The following is a 13,531-nucleotide window of genomic DNA, read 5'->3' as shown; positions in this document are numbered from 1 at the left end:
GACTGTTGGGGGGAGGGCGGCAATGGGGGGAGGGTTGGGAAGGGAACACCCATAAGGAAGGGGAGGGGGGAGGGGGATATTTGCCCGGAAACCAAAGAATTATTATTAAGTATTAAATAAATTAAAAAAAAAAAGAATGTGTCTTTCTGAACTTCAAATTATTTCCTACGATTTTCTGCATCAGAGCCAATAGTAGAAAACATCTCAACCTAGCTTCACTAACAACTTTTATTCCCAATGTGTTGTAAGGGTGGTGGTCATTGCTGACAATCTTAAGTATCTAAGTTCTTCTCTAGGGTGGTGATTGAATCTGCTCCAGCAGCAATGCCTGAAAGATTAAGCATCAGTATTGTGAGTGACAGAGATGTTGCCCAGTGAGAGATTGGAAGCCCCTGTCACTGTACCAAGAACCAGGGGTAGGCCTGTGATGTTTAAGAAAAAAACACATACTCGGGTCATTCGTGTTGCGTGAATGCCAAATCTTTTACTGTGGTTCACCAAATATATACCCCAAGTTCACTGGGTGGAGAAATCCAGGAAGCACTGTGAAAAAAATGCTTATGCCCCCAGGAACAAAGGAAGAGGAACAAAACACAGGAACCAATTTAAACAATGTTACTGCCCAGGGTAAACAGAAAGGTCTGGGCATTCCTTTGTTAGGAACAAATGGCTTTCACACGCATCAGCAAAGCACAACAGGAGTCAAACACTGACCCGGCCCTAGAGGGTCCCACAAGCCTCCTTAGAGTTCTTTCTCTCTCTCTCTTTCTTTCTTTCTCTCTCTCTCTCTCTCTCTCTCTCTCTCTCTCTCTCTCTCCCTCCCTCCCTCCCTCTCTCTCTCTCTCTTTCCTTCTTTCTTTCTTTCTTTCTTTCTTTCTTTCTTTTTCTTTCTTTCTTTCTTTCTTCTGTTTCAAAAAGCTTTTATCTTTACTTGGTCCAAGACTTGGGAGAGGCTCCAGGGCGCTTACAATCGGGTGGAGGTGCTGAGGCGGCCGGTGCAGAGCAGAGGAGGGAGCCCCTTGGAAGGCACAGAGGCCTCCTAGTCGTGCTTGAGAGTGAGGCACTCAAAGAGATACCTGCCCAGAGATGCCTGGGGCACACCTCTCTGCGCTGGTTGGGCCCTGCCACCCCACGGAGGTTGGTCAGGCGGTTGCCCATCTTCTTGATGAGCTTCACCTCCTTATCCAGGAAGTGGCTTTCCAAGAAGTCACAGAGGTGAGGGTCTGTGTGGGCAGAACCCAGGGCATGCAGATCCAAGAGGGCCTGGTTCAGGTTCTTCTGCAGGGCCAAGGCAGCTTCCATGGCCTCCAGGGTTTTACCCCACTCATCTTGAGATGGCTTCTGCACATCCTGGAAAAGTGCACGGCCCCAGCAATCATTCTGCAACTTGAGGACATGCTCAGCGCCCCCCTGCTTCTCCTCAGAAGTAGTGGCCTATGCCCTCCAAAGCCATGTCATCCCCATCAGAAAAGAAGCCCAGGGAGAGGTAGGTGTAGGAGGCCCGCAGGTGCAAGTTGACCAGGCGGTTCACGGCAGCTTCCACTTCGGTGGAATAATCCTGATGAATCTGAGAGATCTTGGCTGATCCCGTGTATGGGGCTAAGCACAAAGACAGTGCTGGCTGGTCCTAGGAGTTGAAGGCAGCAAAGAGATGGTCCCGGAGGCTGTGACTGAAGAGACTTGTAAGATGGCTGGGAGTTAATAAAGTGGGAGTCCCTGGGTCTTTTCTGTCCATACACTGTTGAGGCAAGATATAGATCCACGGGATCTCCAAAGCACTGCTCAGAATTTTCACATTATTTTTAGATTAAGAGGGGATGCAAGGGCAGAGCAGAACTCCATAATAGCATGAAGTCCTCAGGACACAGAGGCTTTCTCATGCGGCTGTGATAACCTGTGGGCCTCATTCCATGAGTTCTCAAGCCATTTGTCCTTCCTTCTTCATGGCCCTTGGCACTTACCCACTCTTTTCAAATCTCACTGCTTCTCTGAAACATACCAGGTCTAAGGAAACCATGGGTTAGAGAAAAGGAAATCTTTTCGGAGTCATTTTCTTCTTACGTGCATGTGCCTGGAGGGGTTCTCCGCATAAGTCTGAGATGCTAGCGGCACAGCAAAGGTAAGAGGCTACATGAAATAGCGTGTATAAGTTTCAGAATGTTCAGGTTGAAGAACACACACACACACACACACACACACACACACACACACACACACACCACCCTGCCTGTTCAAGAGGGCTGATCATTTTGATGTCGGCCAGCCCTGGAATCTGAGCTGAAGACTGTCTATTGTCAAACAGGCTCAAGACACCCCAGTGTGCACAGAAACAAAGCAAACCTTTGTTTTGCAGAAGTAGAGACAACCTGCTGCTCCCCACCTCTCTAACCAAGGCCAAACAGCACAACAGGGTAGAGAGGCTAAGCCTCTATAAAAACCTGACTTGGAGTGAAGTCAACCTCTCACTCTCAGGACACAGATGCTAACTGAAGAGTATAGCTGGTTATACAGGTGAGATAGATTGGAGACAAGGCTTAATGATAGTCCACTATGTATGCACCAGATAATTCGTAGGTACCCAGCAAGTGTTGGGAGAAGTGTCATTGAAATTCTGTAGTTCAAGCTTTTAAACTAACTTAGTCCTCAATGCCTATATCTGGGTCATATAGGATAGATGATCTCTTAACCCTAGATAGGATGGGAGGGACACAGTCTCTCTCTATATTGTTTAGTGAATTGTGATCAGGATAGAAGTGATTTCCAATGATTCCCATATCCTCAGAAAGGGGCTGTGCTGGTCTGATATCAGTTAGGAAGGACAGAACCATCCTATAGGACACATGTAAGGGTCTGTTATTCCCAAAGAGCCAGGTCTTCTGTACTCCAGAGTCACTGGAGTTGGCCAGGTGATGCTCTTCTGACTGGCGAGTATGTGGGCAAGCCGCATAAAGTACCTCCCTTACCTGGAATGGGGGAAGAGGAGGAGGAAGCTGAGCCAAGTTGGTACTTACAGTGTCTCATCTCCCTGTTGGTATTCTGTCTAACCTCCACCTCCACAGTTGCCTGGCGACAGCAGCCAGGTATGCCCCACCCCACAGTTGCCTGGCAACAGCCAGCTGTGCCTGACTATAAAAGGGGCTGCTTGCCCTCTCCTCTTTCTCTTTGTTCTTCTCTTCTTTACTCTTCCACTCTGTCCCTTCTCTTCCCATTCTCCTCCTTTCCCCCCATGTGCCTATGTCCGGTTTCCTTTTTTTCTCTCCCCTTCTACTCTTCTTCTCTCATTAAACCTCACCATGTAGAACCAGGTTGACTTGGTGTGTTCTGTCCGGGCAGGAGTAGAGACTTCTACCCTAACACATTGGTTCTAACATTGGTGGCTCATATGCAGTGATGGATCTCCCCGTGCCTACATGGCCTGGCACCCTGTGGCCACCACTGACCATGGTGGGGAGGATAGGTCTTTTGTGCCTCCACAGCCCACAGCTGGAGTGAGCTGTGGGGCAGCGGTGGGAGGGATGGAGGGGAGGGATGGAGTGGTGGGTGCTCTCCCGCTGCATCACCCAACAGCTGCCAGCCAGTGGTCGCTGGGCTTGGGCTGTCACAAAGAGGGGCCCAGCAGAGCCTTGAAAATCATCGATTGTCTCTTGCTGCATTGTAATTAGTCCCAGAGATCACATGGATAACTGGGCCAGGAAGGTGCCTAAAAAGAATATCATTTGTCTTAGGCATGGGACAGTCTTCACCAACTCCTATCAGAGGACATTTTGAACCCATGTAGTCCTTTATATGGGATTGTTAGAAGCTGACTCTCCCACCTGCCTTCACTATTGATTTTAGTGTGGGTTACATAGTAAGAGCACCTTTGTTCTCCATGCTGTACAGCTTTCAGACTTGTTTGCAAAGTCTTGGTATTTGTATTTGTATCTCTCAGGTAAAGTGAGATTTACGTTCCTACTGTATAAACTGTTTCAAACCAACACACACCAAATACCTGCTGACGATCAGGTTGCCTTGACTTGAAAAATGAGGCTTTCCAAAACTTGTTGAGCACAGTGACATGAAAAACTTGTAACAATGGGTTTATGCTGAAAGCTAATCTCAAAAGTTCTGCTTCTGTTAAGCTTGGCTTGGTTGGAAAGGCCATGAAAAAACTATGTAAGATTCTTCTTGGTGCAGCTGGGATCATTTGGTTGCTCCCAATCCTGTGGAGAGCAGGAGATGTTTTGGCCTTTAAGTAAAATTCTTACCTTGCCTATTGTGGTCTCCGTGAGTGTTTGGATCTGGACTATAATACTACAGCAGGATGTCTGAAGGAAGACTGGTTACTATAAGGGGCTCTGACCCTGATCCCCACTCTTGTCCCATATTTCCAGGAAGTCTTTCTACTTTCTGCGTCTGCAATCCTTGCCTAGGAAGCTGATTTGTCAGTAGATCAAGAGGAGAGAGAGCAAAGAGGAAAATCAAATATTTATTGGTTGCTAGTGATGTGTTTATAAAAAGATAAAGGGGGGGAAATATGTTCTATGGAGGTGTGGTGAGGTCTCAGCGGGCCCATGCTGAGACGTCCCTTTCCCCTGACTGTACAGAATAGAATAGAGTTTATCTAGGGTATGGGGAGGGGAGTTAAGAGGGTAGTAAGGGCAGAGAGGTGGGGAGGGGGAAGAGAAGTAGAGAAATAGAGTAGAGGAGTAGAGGCCCGCCATGAGCACAGAGAGAATGGAGGAAGGGAATGGTGAGAGAGGGAACAAAGAAGGAAGAGGGCAAGAGCAAGAGAGGAAGAGAGAACAGAAAGAGTGAGGAGGGGGCAAGCAGCCCCTTTTACAGTGTCAGGCATACCTGGCTGTTGCCAGGCAACTGTGGGGGTGGAGCTTAGGCAGAATGCTAACAGCCAGGTTCTCTGAGCAAAGACCTTTCCTTGTATCTCCAGGCCCATGATCATGGTGTGGTGGGACACATTTAATCCTAGCACTAGGGAGACAGAGGCCTGGAACTCTAGGATGGAGGTCAGCTTGGTCTACATAGTAGTTCCTGGACAGCCAGAGCCAAAAAGTGCATTCCTGTCTCAAAACAAAACAAAAAAAAACCCATACATACATACATACATACATACATACATACATGCATACATGGATGCACACACACATGAGTCAATAAATAAAAAGATTTTTCAAAATCAGGCATGAGTCTACATGCCTGTAACCCTATTGCTTGGGTGTTAGAGGCAGGATGAGCAGTTCAGCTATCCTGGACTGAGAAAATAATAAACAAAAACAAAACTACAAGCTTAGAGATCAGTTCAGCAGCACAGCACCCTTGTATGGTTATAGCATAGTCAGAATACTCACCACACTCTTCCCCCTAAAAGCATCAAGTTCCAAAGGCTTATCCCTACAGCGTCTTCATGGTTCCATACCTCCTCTCTTGCCAGATATGATCCAGCAAGCACAAGCTGCCCCTGCAAGCTGATCAAGAGGCATGCTATCTCAAGCATTGCCCCCATAATTTTGGTCTTCTGGATTTCAGCAGAAAGCCTGTCAGGAAAAAGTCCTGTTCTTACACTAGAAGATTGTTACTAGGCAAGGCAGAGGGAGGCACTTACTGTCAGCAGGTCCAGACAGCTACATTCTCTCTCAGCACCCTGGAGGCTTGTAAAAATGTCCGGAAACATTTCACAGAGGCCTCCAAACCACACAAGCAGCTCTTAGTTCCAGGGAGATCTCATTGCAAGCTTCATAAAATATCTGCTCTTGATATACTGCAGCCAGGTTCTATTTCTTGGTGAAAAAGTAAACACAGGTGACATTGGACATCCAATTTCCAGAAACTTATCCAATGAGGACAAAAGACTAATTGCCTCTAGACAGAGTGGAGAGAGAGGCGACACATGGGGAGATGGGAAAGGTAAAATGGGAGACACTGTGTGACGATGAGGAGTTCAGTTTTAATTGGGCATGTTAATTAGGTGAGCCAAAGGGAGATTCTATTGCTGGACTTCAATACTTTGATAGGTGGACCTTGGCAGATAGCTGCAGGAGAAGGAAGTGGATGAATAGGGAAATAGGCCTTAGGGGTTGGCTTTAGGCATACAATCTAATGGCTTTTGGCAATGCAGAGTGTCCCACGCGCGATTTCTCGCCGGCAAGAAACACTCGGGTACATAGAAATCCTTACTGTGACCAACTTTATTATAATCTTAAAAGAGGAAGCCCCGCGCGCCGGCATGGCGCGCTTATAAACACCCTAGCGCGGTGCACCCACACCTGACTGGTTGCTTACTCATGACCTCATCAGGCACGCCCCGGAATGGGCAAAGACCTGGCACGAAGGCACTCTTGCACATGAGCACACAGTTAATCTCCCGATAGGGAGTCGGCTGGCGCGGCGAAGGCTAGCGCCATCTTGTCTGACTCGGCCTTCCACGTGGGGCGCAGTGGAAGCCAGCTCCATCTAGTGGTGGCGAACGTTATTGCGACCCTTTACAGCAGAGGGAATGGAGAAGAAAGGAAAGGGCTACCAGGCCCATCATGCTGGAGCTGGCCAGATTCCCATTAGTGCTGATGGATTGATTACCTTCTCACCTAGCACGAGGGCATTGGGACGGAGGTGCTAATTCATCCTCCTAGAGCAGCAGCTTTGGTGTCCCTCATGTTCTACTACGAGCGACTGTTTGATTCAGGTCTTCCACATCGCCTGAATTTCATATTATCTTCCTAAACAATATTTCTATAAACTCAGGTTCCTTTTACATTATGTGGTATAGTCTGAGAAATGGTTTCTGTAAATGAGACGCTGCTCTCTCACCAGCCTCCCGTGCACACCCACTAACATGGAGAACGTCAAAGTCATATGGACATCTAAACTTCATTGTTCTTTCCTATGGCATACTTTGAGCACTCTACCACTGGGTTTTGTCTATAAACCCAACACAGTGTAGCAATTCTTTAAGCGTGCATTTCGCATGCTGACCAGTACAGAGGAAAATTGCTTTAACAACCATAAAAAAGACTCCATGTCCTGTGGTATTCTGCAGAAGGGAACCAGCTGTCTAGCTCAGCAGAGGGCAAAGGCCTTCAAGTGCATCACCAAAACCTCAGGCCACCCTCCCCGATTTTAGCAAACTCATTAGGAACACACATTCCTCCTACATTTAAGAACTGTCCCTGTGCTCCTTGAATTCTCTGGCATTGACCATTTTACCTTGAAAAGGTCCAAATCTCTTTCCTGTTCTGGGTTGGTCTGATGCTGCTTGTATTCGAATGCTAAGTATTGGTTTCTCCTGACCAGCAGATCCTTGTGTACACCAAGTGATGCTGTATGAACATTGCTCCCCAATTTAACTGGTCGATAAAAGGCTAAAAAAAGCCTGTGGAGAGAGAAAGGTGGGACTTAAGGGTCAACTTGGGTTGCAGGGAAAGGAAGCAGAGAGAGAAAGAAGATTGAGGTAGAGGCTGCCATGAGAGGAGATGTGTAACTTTAATTTTTTCAAACTTTATTTTTAACGATGGTTTTTAAACATTTTAACCTCCCTTGTAATCCACCACTCAACAAAGGTAGTGGGAAAGAAAGGATATAGGGGTGGGGAGGAAGTGGACCTGTTTAGAAAGGTTTTCTGGAGCAAGTTCCCATCTATGTTGTCTAGAAATCGGCACTTCAATTCACAAATTATCAGGCAGCAAGCAGAAGGTTGATCCACTAGCAACACCTCATAGATAACATCAGCAGTCCAGTTTTGTAGAGTTGGGTTAGCAACTTCAGAAGTGAAGATCAGTGAAGACACGAGACCCACAAGCATGGCACAGTTAGCTGTAGCAGCAAGCCAAGCTCTCTCTCCCCACCACTCTGTGGAGTTCTATTTATAGCCCTCCAAACATCACGTGTTCTCCATATGCCTTGCCTCAAAATGGGTCCTGCCTCAGCACGTGCGTCCAATCAGCCCGAGTCTGCGGAAGTGGCAAGACACTGCGTTTCTTTCTACGGAGTCCCAACAAACCCAGCTCAACTTTGCAACGTAAGGCAGACCAATACACGTGTGTTGTTAGCAGATAACCCTTCCTCACATGTGCTTTTACATACTTGCTTTGCAGGTCATCACCTGCTTCAGCGAAACTCCCTTCAGGAGTCTGCCTTAGTCTTTCACATGTGCACTTTAGGAAAACTCTCCTTCGTGTGTCTGCCCCAGCGAAACACTATCCAACACAACTAACTTTGCAAAGGACCCTTACGTTTCCACTTTGGAGATGGACTATGAGCCCGTGGCCAGGAGAATCAGAAAGTCACAAGGGACTTCATCGCTGGGGACTAAGTATAACTCTATACCTGCCCAATGTAGGCTCCCGGTTTTAAAATACCTGGATTATGTCTCCTTCTTATAGACTGGCTAGATTTGCTCTTAATCCAACTGGCCAGCCCTCAGGGCCATGTTCTCAGCATTCAGCTACTCCATGGCATCTTCTTCCTCTTTCACATATCTTTTTCCTTTCCTTGTGGTCTCTGCCTCAGATTTCCAAACTCTGGACTGTAGGCATCTCTATTCAACCAATAGCTTTAAATTAAGGAGCAAGGTTACATAGCATCATTTGATGTATATGAGAATCTTTTTGTCCCTGGGGGCAACAGGACCCTGAGGGCCAGTATTTAACATTATAATACATAGTAACAGACTAAACCACAACAGAGATAAATCTATTTTTAATCATTATCAGTATAAAGTATATTAAAAACCGATAGACAAGTAGGTCTGAAGGGAAAGGTTGGATATCTGGGAGATAGCCAAAATATGAAGCCCATTTTTTGTTGTGTTGTGGATTGCCCTGGTGCTGTTCAAAAGCAAACGGCTGTCCAAAAGCAAACGGCCAAAAGAGGGAGGTCGCTAACAGTCCTGTCTAGTTATGATATCTAGGAATCATTCAATAACCAGTGTGGCACAATAACCTAGAGGGTGCAGTCGTGGCAAACAAGTTTAGTTACCAATCCAAAGAACAAGTACAAGGAACACAAGTCCACGGTGATCCTAAGAGAATGTTCCTCTTACATAACCGTGCAGTGTCGCAGAGGGATGGGTTGAAATCAGTCCTGAGAGTGATGAGCCCACAGTTATCACTGTCCATTTTCATTTAGGATGCTTTCTCTAGATTTATTAGTCCTTCTGAAGTGTGTAAATGAAATATGATGTGCGTCTATTGGACCCTGTATTCAGTAGGACATCATTTAAAACATAAACTAGTGATTTTTTTTAACACATACACAGGTGCTTTTAACAACTATTAATTGCAATGTTATCAAACTGGAGGCTGCCATAAGACTTCAGTTGTGAGGTACTGAAAATTCAGTATATAAGAATATGTTACATAGGTATGGGTTTACCTACAAATAATATGCAGTAAAATGAATCATTAAGTGAACCTCCAATTTTAGAAAAGAAAATCCAAAAGCCCAAATACAGCTTATGTTCCTCAATACACAGTGTTCGTGAAAAGAAACAACAGAAATGGATAATGGGTTGATAATGGGTGTATCTTGGTTACAGGGTGTGAACTAGTTTTAAGAAAATAATCTACCACCGATTAAATAATTATTTTGAGATACATGTAAGGGTTTGGGGATTTAGCTCAGTGGTAGAGCGCTTGCCTAGCAAGCGCAAGGCCCTGGGTTCGGTCCCCAGCTCCAAAAAAAAAAAAAAAAAAAAAAAAAAAAAAAAGAGAGAGAGATACATGTAAGTGAATCATAATGCCAATACACCTTTTCAACTATATTGATTTCTGATAAATTATGCCCCCTTCAAGAGATGGGATATATAATCAAACCACAGGTTTTTATGTGCTTCGAATTTGACTAAAAATAAGCTTAGTAAACAATGGAGTTTCGATTAAATAATACCTCATGTAAAGATTTAGAGAACTTGGTAGTTTCAATTTATAATTTACTTGGGATTTGAAGAATTTCTACCAAACTCACAATAAATGATGATGTTATAAAATTTTGGAGTTCACATTTTCCTAATATCTCAACGGCAACACGCCCCCTAAAGAGGCGGTAAACACCCTGCCCAGACAGCTTTGTTAACCAAAGTGCAAAGGTTAGTCTCTGCCACAAGTGTTCATTCATGCTCTCCTCTGATGTGCTCTAATGATGTTCAGTGCAGTCCCTCATGACTTTTACTTGTAGACCCTTGGCTGATACTAATAAAGGTACTTGCCAAAGGTCTTTATTCTAGCTCCCTATCTGTTTTGCCTATGCAAACTTGATAACCGTGATAGGCAGCAGCTGAGGGGGATGGAATAATCCCATGGGCACCTTACCCTTTGAAGCTCTCCCCAGGTCACTTGGGGAGGTGGGACCTGGGAAGGGGAGGGACTCTGCCTTAACGTGTCCTGTAACCGCCTTTCTATCCAGTTTACTGAGGCAGGAAAAGGAGCGCGTAGCTGGGAAAAGGGAAATACTTGGGGAGTGCAGTTGTCACCAGTCTGGTTATGACAATGGGCTTCTCCTCACCATCCACCTGCTGATTGAGGCCCCGACAGCCTCCATAGGGCCCAGCTACGTTCTGGTCCCACCATTTCTGGCCCTCAGAACAACAAGCCCTCAACCCACTTTGCCCGCTCCCACAGTGCCCCTCAATGAGGTAACCGAGAGTCTGCTCATTAATCAGGACCTCCAGAGCGATGGGCACGCGCTTCTGAACCTAATAGAAAAGTCTTTCTTGGTCCTAAACTTTACAAGACTTACCCTCACCAGCTCTTGAGGGCTTTGCTACGATATGGTTCCACCCTACTCTGAAGGCATAGCTGCCACACCTCTGTAAATCAGACGGTCAAAGATGATGCCTGCAGACTGAGGTCCCAGGCCTCCCTTACCATACAGCAGGTGTCAGGTCAGGGATTATGCACGGGCTCAGTTCCCCCAGATAAACGGTTCCTATGTAGTCACACCCATAGCACCCAAACCAATAGAGACAGATACCCGATCCCTCCCGAGGACGTCTGGTGGACATGTTCCACTGGACTAACCCCCTGCGTGCACCAGGAGGTTCTAAGCAGGACCCAAGGATTTTGTGTCTTAGGCTAGATCCCCTGCTTTTGTACCATGAGAACTATGAATTCATTTAAGAATTAGTAAAAGATACAAGACTGGTACGGGGTAAAAGAGAACTGCCCTAACTCCAAATGTCCTCACAGGGGCCAGCCTTGGGGGATTGGGGACCAGAATTACCTCCTTAGCAACCCAGTCCCATCAATACTCTGATCTGCGCATGACCATTGATACTGGCGTCTAGAGCATCGAAAACTCCACCTCTCACCTACGGGAATCACTAACTTCCTTAGCAGAGGTGGTTCTCCAAAATAAAAGGTGTCTAGACCTACTATTCTCACAACAAGGAGGGCTCTGCGTTGCACTAGGAGAAGAATGTTGCTTCTACATAAATCATTCAGGAGTAGTAAGGGACAATATGGCCAAAATCTGAGAAGGGCTAGCCAAGAGAGAAAGAGAAAGAGAGGTGACACAGAGTTGGTTTGAATCATGGTTTAATTTCTCCCCGTGGTTGACTACCCTGGTTTCTACCATGATGGGACCTTTAATTGTGTTACCTTGCTTTTGACCTTTGGACCCTGCATTTTAAATCACCTTGTATCACCTTTTGTTAAAGACCTCACTAATACAGTGCAAGTAATGGTGCTTAGACATCAGTACCAGGCTGTCATGACAGAAGAAACTGGGTGATTTCATGATTGAAATGCTCACAAGGAAAAGGGAAATGAGAGGGCTAGCACTTTTCCACCAACCTCAGACAGCTCCTCCCATCCAGGAGGGAGCGCACCAATCTTAACTGGCACATTCCCTGGAATGCCAGGGAGCCATTTCCTCACAGCAGGGCTTTCTCAACCTTATCCAAAAGAATGCACATCAAGAACCCAGATGCTGACCTAGTCTGTGGCAACCTAAAGGTCGATTGAGCTCACCAATGCTCCCGTATGCCCAATCAGAATGTATGAAAACCGTACTAACGAATTGTTCCGGGTCTCCTCTCTTTGCGAGGTAGACAGACCCTAGCTTGCTGGAATAATTATCCTCTTGCTATTGCATTGATCTCTGGTCTCACGGTAGTCTCCTGGTAATTAAGACTCAGGTCCAGTCTTACAGGTCGACCTTATAATCATGAGTACTTATAGACTGAAAGGGCCATGATAGCTGGCACCAGAGCTTCTCCTCAGGCTCAAGATCCAGAGCCCTATCCCCACCCTACCCCCACGCCCCCCAACTCCCGGTGGTGTGGAACCAGGAGCTCCTGGAGGGAGAAGGAAAAAAAAAAAGAAAACCTCTGAAGCTCCATGGAGCCCAGGCCAGGCCACATCTGCTCCGAAGCTGGGGCCATAGCATCCTCTTGACCTCAGAAACCCAGGGTCCCACTGACAGGGACCTGGAGAAAAAGACCAAAAAACAAACAGAAATCTCCGGGGCAAAACCTTAGCCTTCTGGTCGACCTGATCAAGCTGCCACCAACCCCACCATGAGTCCTAATAGGGAGTACAGCAACCACCCCTCCCTATAGTTCTCCCGGTACAACCACATAGATAGAGACCGTCCTCAGACACAACGCCATCTCCGGGACGCACCCAACACGCTGGCCAGCTCACACAGGCACTTCCTCGTCCTCTGTCATCAACCAGAGAACAGGAGCATTTTGCAAACTTGTCACCACTAAGTGTTGTCTGACAGCCATCTCAATCAAGCAAACCAATACAGATAGCTCACGTGCCGCCACACTCACTCACTCACCGGGTCTTTCAGGAGGGTCTTCCCTAGCTCAGGGGAACACTCACCCACGCACAATGGAGCAGGGTACCTACCACTTCTCCCGTGGGGCACAGGCAGTCCCTGTTTGTCCCAGCCAAACACAATGAACTGGAGATAAACTCAGGCACCCAAAAATGAAAGTATGACTGAGTGGTGAAAACAGGCAACCTCAGTTTCTAAGTGAAAGTACTTGACTAAGAAAGGTTAGCGGGGCAAGGAACAGGCACAATTAGGGGAGAAGAGGGTGTCGGCAACCTCAGTTCCACACCATTTAGGGCTCATTTTTAAAACACTCCACCACTCAGGGTTTGTTTTTTTCTGTTCCTCACTGCCACCAATTGCTGCCTACCGACCCTCACCCACAGACCCACCCCCACTCCTCCCACCCCCTTACTCCCCTTTCGAAGACTAAACACAGAGAGTAAATTAAAAAAATGGTGGAATGGTTAAAATTCCCATTTTAGTTGATGTTGTTTGTTTTGCTTTTTTCCCTAGGAATACATTTTCTGACAGCATCCTCAGCCACTGCCGCCATGGTACCGAGAACCAGGGGTAGACCTGGGGGATTTAACAAAAGACAGAGACTTGGGTCATTCGTGCTATGAGGATGCCAAAGCTTTACTGAGGGTGTGTGTGTGTGTGTGTGTGTGTGTGTGTGTGTGTGTGTGTGTGTGTGTGTGTGTGTAAAATCGCAGTAATCACAGTAGAAAAACAAGTTTACGCCCTCAGAAAAAAAAAC

At 46.5% G+C, this 13,531-nt stretch overlaps 1 pseudogene; it reads right to left on the bottom strand.

The window, feature by feature from the left end:
• Positions 1-908: 908 nt before the first annotated feature.
• Positions 909-13,327, bottom strand: Ftl1-ps4 (ferritin light chain 1, pseudogene 4; annotated as a pseudogene).
• Between the last annotated feature and the right edge of the window lie 204 nt (positions 13,328-13,531).

The sequence above is a fragment of the Rattus norvegicus genome, chromosome 1 (genome assembly GCF_036323735.1).
Source record: "Rattus norvegicus strain BN/NHsdMcwi chromosome 1, GRCr8, whole genome shotgun sequence".
In the NCBI taxonomy this organism is placed as follows: Eukaryota; Metazoa; Chordata; class Mammalia; order Rodentia; family Muridae; genus Rattus; species Rattus norvegicus.
The sequence above is the reverse complement of the archived record's forward strand: the minus strand, read 5'-3'. Positions and strand labels throughout refer to the sequence as shown.